This window comes from Trachymyrmex septentrionalis, unplaced genomic scaffold, assembly GCF_001594115.1.
Source record: "Trachymyrmex septentrionalis isolate Tsep2-gDNA-1 unplaced genomic scaffold, Tsep1.0 scaffold32, whole genome shotgun sequence".
In the NCBI taxonomy this organism is placed as follows: Eukaryota; Metazoa; Arthropoda; class Insecta; order Hymenoptera; family Formicidae; genus Trachymyrmex; species Trachymyrmex septentrionalis.
The window spans coordinates 328043-339018 of record NW_017305485.1 but is presented as its reverse complement, the minus strand read 5'-3'; the positions used below and the strand labels follow the sequence as shown (position 1 = coordinate 339018).

Genomic DNA, 10976 nt, shown 5'->3' with positions numbered 1-10976 from the left:
ATATATTATTAAGTATAATTTGAATAACAACAATAAATTGTAATTACATGATTGAAGATGTGTTAGAAGAAAAGAATGAAAAACAAATGTTAAATGCTTGTAAAATGCTCAATGTATTATCTAAATAATAATTAGAATCTACAATATAAATCATCTGAGTCTGAGTTTGTTGAGATAATAAGTTTTTTACTAGCTATTATGAGTAACAAATGTGTTTCATGAATTAAAGAATATTTGAAGGCTCGGGAATGCTTGAAAAATTAAATAAATCATAAGATAATTTAAATTGGCAAATAATTAATCGGAGATTTGTGAAACTGTGATTACTCGTCGAATAATAATCGATGCGTCTTAGACTTGAAATATTATCACTACCAATTCTTTCATACAATATTAATTTTGTTCTGCCTTCATTAGCTATATCGTTGTCTTTGCGATTTGCATTCTGCAATCAGAACGTTTTCATATAAATACAGACGTCAAGTTCCAAGTAGGCACTTCTTGCCCGCCGATGAATGCGCAAGAGTTAATTGTCTCGTACCGCTCGTCGCGCGCTTTTTACGACTTCCGGTCAGAGATTAACAAGGAAATGCTTTAAAAGCTCTCCCCTCTCGAGATCTGCCAGAGGCCCTCGATGAAAATTGCTGTCGTCGGCCGGATCGTCTCCCTTAGTCTTCGCGCGTGCATGTATATGCGTGTTTCGTGCGCATGTGTGGCAGGTTAAAAGGGGTGTCCGGAAGGATTTTGACCCGCGTTCGTGATTCATCCTGACAACAACGGCACACAGGCCGACGCCGTGCCGGCGGCGTTGTATTCTTGGAGGTGAAGCGAAGTCCGAGTTACCGAGGTAGACTGCGGTAATGGATTTTGTTCGGTGACTCTTTGTGCTCGCGATTAATCTATCAGCCTCCGCGCATGGTGGAGCTCTTCTCCATTTGGTGGCTCTTAGCTCCCCGCCCTTGATCACGGCGAGTTTCCCAGACGGCGACAGCGACGTAATTATATCCTTCCCCTCTCTCTTTCTCGCGTGACACGCGATCGAGATATCGTTCGTCGTGCTTTTCTATTATTACTTTTATCGTTTATTCGGTGTCCCACAGGACAACTTCATGTTACGTAAATTAATGAGTTAGGCCGAGGATGAATAATTATTAAGGATAATCGCTTTTCTGATTTTTTTTTTTTTTTTTCGTGGTCGAATTGCTAAGAAACATTTTACGTTTTTTTATTTTTTACTTTTTATGAACGCATTTATACGTGTAAAATATTGTAAACGAATTGTTGAAAACAGCACGCAATAAACGTATAATTGTACACCCGCATAACTGTTGTTTCCTTTTACACGAATGATGGTCACGATTTTTTTGAATCGATGAATAAGAGCACAGAAAATAAAATACGTTCTCATTTATTTTAACGCTCTGACTCGCTGGTAGCTTTTTTAAAACGTTCAGAAACTGTATAAATAGTAGAGATTGAAAAATTAAACTCCTGTTATTTTCCAGAAAAGGGATTATTTATTTTTTTTTTTTTTTAGTCTCTTTCGTACGAGAGAGTTACAAGTTTTATTAATAAGTTCTCACGTGAATTAAAAAACAACGTTGCACTGAACGATTACATTGAATTTTAGATAAGTCGGAATGATAATTTCTGAAATATCGTCCATGTCTCTAAATAATTTTTAAACATCATTATGCGCAGATGTTTTATTTCGTCATTAATCATCAGTTCTCTGACAGCGTAAAAACTTGGCAGGGCCCAACGCAAACTTAAAAGTTCACAATATAATCCCTTAACCTACATTTCGAGTAACTGTAAGGTTCGTAAAAAATTAATTACCAAGATACTTAGACATCGAATAAAAGTCGAATAAAAAGACGTAGGGTGGAGAAACTTTCGCGTAAACGGCGCCACTAATGACAACGCTCGTCACTCGACGCTGGTACACGAACGTAGACGACGAATCGATTTTACGTGTCAGACAGATGACGTTTCGCAATTCTGGAAATTTACGAGGTTAGTATTTTTTCGTCACCGGCACATTCTGCCGAGGCAAAATCCGTCGTGCTATTAAGGAGTCTAACGCGGCGCCGCGCCGGTTAGCAATAAATGACAAAATCGGCGCTCTAAATTACATCAACGTGAGACCTGCGCACAGAAAAATATGTACCGAATGTAAAGTAATACATACTTGTTTCAAATATTTCAATAGTTTACGTATCCGCAAATTTATCATGGTTTATTACAAGCATGGAACTTATTTTGAAAATATATTTTGAATCCCCCCCCTAGTAAGTTTAATACGTCAATCAAGATTTTTAAATTAATACAAATTCGATTTACTTATTATAAAAAGCTTCTTCGATCAATTTTAGATTTTTCAAAAGAAAATAAATTTCTTAATACATAATAATGAGCTGTTATAAAATCCTTAATAAGTATATTTTAAGATTATTATCAAGAAAATATTCTTTCCCAAAGCTAACCGTTTAAAGGGAAGAAAATAAATTGAGAGTAATCACTTTTCTTAGTAATAGAAAATGATATTTTTGTGTCTGTGTTTGAAACTTTATATTTGCGAAAAAATATTGACCAATTCTCTTAATCTTAATTTTTTCCTTTATACATATAAAAGAATCTTAGGTAAAATGCTATTAATGTTAATTACATACAGAAAGGATAGTTTTGCTGAAATATTTAAAAACTTAGCTAGATATGGATTTGAAAATAATGTTGTCGGACTATCAAAATAATGCAAACTCAAATTGATTGCTAGAATGTTTAAAGTACTGCTCATCATGCTTGAGAGTTCCCTGCGAAATTATTTGATTCAACAACATTATTTTTAGATCAGTATCTAACTAAATTTGTAGACATTAAGTTAATTTAGGTTCTAAATTTTTAAATAATTTAACAAAAATTCGTTCTTTCCACAATGTCTTAAGATAATACCTACGATATCGAGGAAGAGCTTTCTGGAATATTCTCTGCTCTTCAGTTTGTATTAATCCCGTGATTTAATTCGAAAACTTGCGTAATTAGCAATCTTACTCGATATCCCGGTATAATGAGACATATTACTCTTTGAACGGCTTACGCGAAAATAAATATAGTCCGGGCACTTAAATAGCTGCAAGTCAAAGATTCCTAAACCAAGATCATGCTCGTCGAAACTTCGTAGCGTCGCGCTTCTCTCTCGCGTCGCATTTCGCGAAATTAGTTCTCCTCCGCGGAAGTACGCCATTCTCATTAATTATGTAATCGCGTTTCGTTACGCTCGCGCTTCTCCCGTCCGCTCTCTCTGTCTTTCTCTCTCTCTCTCTCTCTCTCTCTCTCTCTCTCTCTCTCCTCCATCTTCCTTACACGACCTTGTTAAACTCGCGTTCTTATTCTTTGGATGTCGGCGACATCTTTCACAAGAAGTCAAATAGGCCACGGAAGTTTTTCGTTCTGCGACATCTTCGAGATAAAAGTGCCGGATTTTTCCCACCGATTTTTCCCAACCGCATCTGCATTTACACATTGAATTTCTCACAGCGGAAAAAAATACGCGCGTAGTCAAAAATGTTTTCTGGCAGTCGGCTTTTTTTTTTTATAAATTTCCCCGTCAAATTTCCGGAAATCTGAACAATACGTCGGGGTTGGCATTTCGCGAAAATACGCATCCGCGAAAAAACACATTCTTCGGATATTGTTTTTGTAGTTTTTTATCCATACACGAAATTAAGAAAAAAATTTGAACGTGTTTATACGGGACACGACGCGCGATTAATTTCAGTTATTAACTTTGTTTCTTTAAACAATTATTTTTTTCTCTAGAAACGGCAATAAATTTATTTTTTCTTAAAGAGAGAGAGAGAGAGAGAGAGGACGGAGCAATCGACATAGAATATTTTCAAGATTTACGGATATGTTTAAAACGAATCGTTTGTCCCCGCGCATAATAACGCTCTCTCTATATTACGGAGAGGCAACGTGGATATCATGGCTATTCAGGGGAAAACGAATTTTCGTAATATCGCTTTTACGCCCGTGAGTATTACAGCTCACAATGCCGGCATTATAAGATCTCATTCTCTTTTCTCTCCATCGGAGTGGATCACCAAATAGAACGCGCTGACAGCACCACTTTTTTAATCACGGTTAAGTCCGAAAAAAATTCAACTTCTTTTGAATCGCGCTGGATTATAAATGAACTGTTTTCTTTAGAAATGTACGAATGATGACCGTTTTTCCCCGGCAAAAAAGCTTCGTCAGTCTTCACTCTTTTTAAATTATTTTGAAATTAAAAATGATAATTATTATATTTTATATGTGAAAGAGTATTACAGCTGCGCGAGTGTCGTTTCCATAATTAATTTTATGCATACTCTTCCAATCGAACGGTACAAAAAGTAAAAATATGCTAATTTATGAGAGATTTAATATCGAAATAGAAAAAAATTAAGGTATCTGAAAATATCTTATATAGAAGGAATTTTTTTTGTTTTAATTATATTGCACTGAAATTGTAATGCGTGAATTTTTTGGACCTTGATAAAAAATATCAAGTACTGTTACGAGAAAAGAAACATAGCGGTTTTCAGAGATTTTTTTCACCTTTTAACTAGTCTAAGGTCTCGTTTTTCGCAATATATGGTTATCTAAAGATTAAAGATTACATGTCGACAGATTCATTAATGAAATTTATTCATGAATTTTCTATATAATCGTTAATCTTTCGATAATTATATATTATGGAAATGTATCTGATATATTTTTAAATATCTAACATATTTTATGTGTGTTGGTTCAACGCACTCTTTAAACGAATAGATGACAAGGCACACATACAAGTCAATCGATATTTAATTAGACGTCTCGCACGGCAGCTTGCCTGTTCTTCGCTCGTAACGCTTATTACTGTGTACCGCTACTCGCAGTTAAGGACGAATTAATTAAGCCTGCCGTTAGACGAGCATGCATGTACGTATGTGCGCGCATTTCAATCCGTTGCTGCCGCGTCGTTTTATACCCACCGCGCCAGTCGGAAACAACAATTCGCTATTGATTTAGCCGATAAATGGAATTAAATACTCACGCGTAGACTCTAAACCAAACGGGCGGGCGGGCTGGCGCGCTTTTGTGCTTAATCGCGTTGCTGCCGTTGCATTTCCGTTTCCTGCGGCAACAAACGCCGGCCGTTTTAGAGACATTTCGCCGACATTACGGCTTAACACGAGTGCCGAGTTCGATCACGACGCCGTTTTAGAAATCGCAACGTCGTAATCATAAACCTATACCGCTTGCTAAAAAGTAAATTGGAGTATCGTTAAACGAAACGACCTCTCTTTCTCGCTGTACAGATATCGATTTTACTTGCCATGCATCTCGTGGATTTTCCTTTTTAGCAACGTTCGTTGCTATAATTCAAAATTTTATTTGACAGACAACCCCTGAATTTTCATTAACTATTGATTAATCTATGGCTGCGATGCAGGCACGGATAAATGAAAAAAATATCCACGTACCTCATTCGTCAGAAAAGCGACAAATTGTGATAATCGATTTTATCTCGACTTGTTGTCAATGTGCTTTAAAAAAAGAATATTAAATTATTGCAACTCTCTCTCTCTCTCCCTCTCTCGAAAAGTTCACAAGCGTGTCACTGTTACGTCGCGTGAAAGATTATCGAGTTGATTTACCGCCCCGCGCCAGCCGGTGTTTAGCCGGCTTGGTTTCCTGTGAGTTTGAAAAATGAGGAGCTTAATTTCAATTTGCCATTGACCAGAGTGAGAGTAAGCCTCGCGTGCTCCTCTCACGATCGCGCATCGATCCTTTCTGATTATCGCAACGACAACTATCGGTTAGAACAGCTCGCTTAACAAAGTTATGTGAGACACACACACTGGCGATTGCACGATTGCGATTAGCGTTTGGCGACTTACTTTTCAACCAGTCGGTGCAAAACAGTCACCGATTGCTTTGCTGCTCTGACTTGTTGAAAAATAAGAGTCGCCAATCACGATTGCACAATCGCTAGTGTGATTACGGCTTCATCTTCGGTTTCCTCGCACAACAGCTTTGCCCTTTCATATCCGGTGTCCGTTATACGATGGACTTTTCGTCCGCATTTCGATAATAACGCTCGCGTCGTTTAGAAAATTCTATATTAAAAAAAAAGAAACACCGTGTACACGTCTCGGTTTTATTACGCATAAATATTTTAACGGCGCAATTGGTGCACGAGGGACGACAATGGTACGAAATATATCACGGCAGCGTATAATCGCAGCGAAATTTTTCATTTGCTATGTGTATACGTACGTATATAGCGATTAACGCGCACTTTACACACGAGCGAGTTTCGGTCGGAGCGATATATTCAGTGTCGATCGAACGAATTAAACGACGGCGAATCGTGGTTAATCGCACGAAAACACGAGGAAAACGGCCCTAGGGTGATAAAAAATACGCTGATACTGGTAAATGTACAAATCGAAAGGAGGGGATTAGTGTGTGAAATGTACGACGCCGACGATTATTCGGAAGAAGAGGAAAAAAAAAAAGTTTTCAATTTTATTTTTTATTGAAAAGAAATTAATAAAAGAACGCAGCCACCAAATGCATCGCAGATAATAACGGCATAAAATATTAAATTTAAATATTATTGTTAAATGTTAAATTTAAATACATACATATAAATAATAATTGTCCCAGCTACTGCCATAAAACATACACGTCTACGTGATAATTTGTAATATTTTGTTTAAATAATTTAATTTATAATTATGCAATGGCATTGCAGCATAAAAGTTTAAAAACGAGTTTAAAAGAGAAGAGCCAGAAATGTAACGTATAGAAAGATTTGTTATAGATAAGTAAAGTCGTAGATGAGTAAAGCCTTTTTAAAGAATCGAATGTATTATTATTTATATTCGAGTCTTAAAGGGTGTAAAATAAAAATGTACCAAAATATCGCATATTGTTCGGAAATACAGTTCTACGTCATGCATTGAGTTTATTTTCCAACAAATACTTCTCGAGTCTTTTTATCTAACTGTAAGTAAATTGATCAAAAGTAAAGAGAAGAAAATGTATTTTTTGCAGTAGTTTTCAGTGGTATCTTTTCCCTAAAAATTACCAAGCGGCGGGCAGGTTAATCCAACGGGTTCCTCAGCGGGAAGTGGACTCTTGTCGGAAAAGAAACGAAGCGTTCGCCCGTGAACGCAAATCGGGAAATCGAATTCCGTGCGCCGCTTCGGGTTAGGCATTATCGGCTTTTAATCAAGTTTGTTCCTTTTTCGTCCACTCCTTCCTTTCTCATCTTCTGACGTGCCTCTTTGCTTTTGTGAGAGCCGCTCTTCATTCGCATGCTCGAGCCGCGCTGCAGTTAGTTAATCGAAGTCTTGCTTGCGAGTTTGCACTGTCGGGAGAAAGAGAGAAAAACTATTAAAAAATCTTTTTAAGAGCTCTGATATCATAATTTAAAGTAAATCGCATTTTATCAGAAGTAATTCAACGTAATATAAATTCAGAATAAAATTAATCATCTAATTTAACGATTTATGACGAATGTTAATTTAAATTCAAATAAACATAATTATGCAATACTAAAAAAAAGTGACTTTGCGAGAATTGTTAAATCAATATTTCCTTTTTCTTTCACCGATCTTGTAATAACTTAATTTTAACTTGAAAAAAATTATTACATATATATATATATATACTCGTATATATGTAATAATTTTTTTGAAATGAAAGAATAATATTCTGTATATTTTTCGGTTTTAATATTATATATTATCATGTTCCTAATTTTATGTTAATATTACATTAACGTGTTCCTCTCTATTCTCATTTTAATTTCTTTCGAATCCACAGCTCGTCGCTCGCTTTATATTCGTTTCGCTCGTTCCAGTCGCGTCGGCCATCGGGTAGGGAAAAAAAGCGCATCGTCCGTCCAGGGGAGACCGCTATTATTCGATGTCGCCGTATTTGCCGGCGGAAATTTGGAAACGTGCGAGTCCACCGAATAAATATCGGCGTCGTGATTCGTGCGACGTACCGACTAATGGAAATCCCAGAGCCGACTGCACGGCGGAAAGTTTTTGGACTCTGCCCAACCATCAATTTTCCAACCCTCTGTTGCTGCAGAATCCGCGCGCATCCTCCTAGTGTCGCCCCCGCTTTGTGTCGTACCCTCCGTCGTCCCCCTTTTTCCGTTCGTCTTTCGCGATCGATCGACACATTTTTGCGGTTGCATTTTTTCGCCACGCGTAGAACATCCCGAAAAACGCTTGTGCCCGGCGAAAGTTTTTTTGCGGGGAAGATCGTGTCGTTTTCTTCACTTTTGCACGTACGACTTCGGAGGAGGGAGGGGAAACCACGTGCACTTTCGTATGTTTCATAAATGAGAAAAGTATCGATAATAATGTAGCATCACAACGGATACCACGCAGAAGCGACGACGACGTTTTCCTTCCGGCCATAATACGGATGAGGAAACTTTTTCTATTACCTTCGCGAAGGAAACTTCGAAGGAAGCTATCGAGCTATTCGAAGTGCGTATGGCAGTTCCACAACGTTTTTCTTACTATCCATGCTTCGCGAAACTATTCCAACGAGGAAACGGCGTACGAGAGGAAACGCTATATATATCTATGCGATAAGACAAAAAGTACAGAGATGTGTCATCACTCTCAAATTTGCGAATTATCGCGGAGCGAATACCTGCTTTAATTAAGAAAAAAATACTTATGTGCTTTTAGTATCTTTTATAATAAAAAATATAAGTGATTTAAGCTTCTTATGTTTCTATGTTTGAAACTTTTTACGCTTGCTTTATTAATATAAATCTGTTGAATGCATTTAATTTGTTTTTAATTATAATTTTTGAGATATATTCTTGCGATAACGTGGAGTTCAATTAGCTTTGAATGGCTCGGTAAAAGTAATTCCTGTTACAATATCGACAACATTCTAATTGCGTCCGTCAAAGTTTCAATTAGGGCAGGAAGGTCTAAGTGTTTCTTAAGCATTGGGAAAACGTCGACAACGTGGCACGCCTCGTATCCTCCTTTAATGAAACACCGACTGTACTATTAAATTGTCATTAAGAACGTAGGAAGAGTCGTGTCCTTCTTGCCAATTGCCTGTAATACAGGAAGTGAGCCGAAAAGCTTTCAGTCATACAAGTCTATACATAAGACAACGTGCTAAAATTTATTTATAGTTCTAGAATGTAACCTTGGACGTCTACTTATTCTTTATCTCTTCTTTACTTATTCTTTATTTTCTCACAAGGAACATTCACGAAACTATATAAGTCTACTCGTTAATCTTCGTTCCAAAGCTGCGAAGGGAAGGATTATGAGAAGAATACTTTTCTTTTTTAATTGTTCTTTAGGAGATTTTTTTTTTATCGATAAGAAAGTTTTTATCAACTTTTGTTACACCCTATATATTAATATTCTGCAAATTAATTGTACAATATAGAATACGGACATTATAGAATATCACTTTTTGAGAATACTTCAATTAATAAGCCACGTATGTAGTTGAGCGGTTGAAAGATTATTGTTCTATATTAGTTTCTATTTTAAGTATAATTTTTTATATTTCTTCCTCTATGCTAAATATATTTTCTATTCCAAAATAATTATGTAGATTATTCAAACTAGTTGCTAGAATGTCAAAACTTTGTGCAGCGCTGCTCGTCACGCTTGAATTTCCTAGGAACATAATTATTTCGATAGTCCACCAAACTTATATTTCCAAATCTCTGTTTACTCAAACCTTTTTCCGATATTTCAACAAAACAATTCCTTCCGTGTAGTTTCAGCAGAAAACAGACCCGTTATATTCAATGAAATATTTTTCTGGACGAACGAGCTCTTGGTGTTGTTCACGTGTCCTCGTTCACGAGCGCGCTTAAAAATAGGATCGCACATTGGACGGAAATCCGGCGCGAGTTGAGTAACTTTTGCGTTAGCCTTCACGTTATTTCGGTCACCGAGGGCGACATACCGAAACACGTCGGCCCTGCACACGTCCTCTTTCCCCGTTTCGTTTCGCACAGCGTGATGTCGTACCTACCCTGGTTCACTGCTCGAATGAATAATGCGGCATGCGCGCACACAAGCTCACACATACGTACAACGGGGTAGACAGGTCGACTCTCAACCCGGTCTCTCTCTCTCTCTCGTAACCTGCTTTAGTCGGTACGCGTGCGTATCCACTTGCCATCAATGCGAGGACTGTCGCGGTCCTGCCACACATTTTCTAGGAACACATTTCCGCCCGCTGACCCGATCCGCCCTCTTCCACTTTGCCGTTTAGATTCTGGCACCTGTAAATTCCTTCGGTGGCTTTCCATGCGACTTCATTCTCTACGGAAAATAGTGCGACTCTCTGTGGTTCTCCAAAAATCTCCCGCGCAATAAATCTTGCCCCAACAGTCCCCTAAAATAGGGGATTTTTATTCGTGGGAGATTCTTATTCATCTAATTCAGATAGATTTTAAATATTTATTTCTCTTGCGCCACGCTGTACTATTTAAATGGAGATTTAATAACTTGTGCACAATATTCTTTCTAAATCTTGTAATTCCCACGGAGTACTCGAGACTTTTGCCGTTGTAAAAGTATATTGTATTGTAGTTGGAAGAACTAAAAAGTTCTCTCGAGGAGATGTCTATTTCCATTTGTTTTCACCGTATTTTAAATTTTCATTAAAACTCAAAACATCGTCCCGTTAAAACGATTTTTCCTCGCGCTGTCCTTATGGCCATGCATGCTTCTACATTACTCCACTTCTACAGGGTGATCTAAAATTGCATTAGTTGTTATGTTTAATTTCTTAAGTCAATATCTCTGTTATTTCCAGTCGAGGATGTCACATTGAGGGAATTTTTAATTAAGGAAGAAATATATTGCCGCTAGTTGCTTCTTGTGTCATATTGCTGACTCGACGTTTTTCAGTTCAATTATGTAATT

General features: G+C 37.3%; 1 protein-coding gene across 2 annotated transcripts in view; it reads left to right on the top strand.

Annotated features, from left to right (window-relative positions):
- The window catches only part of LOC108750006 (alpha-mannosidase 2), a 189784-nt gene that overhangs the window by 116672 nt on the left and 62136 nt on the right, over nt 1-10976 (top strand). The gene's annotated exons all lie outside the window — the stretch shown is intronic.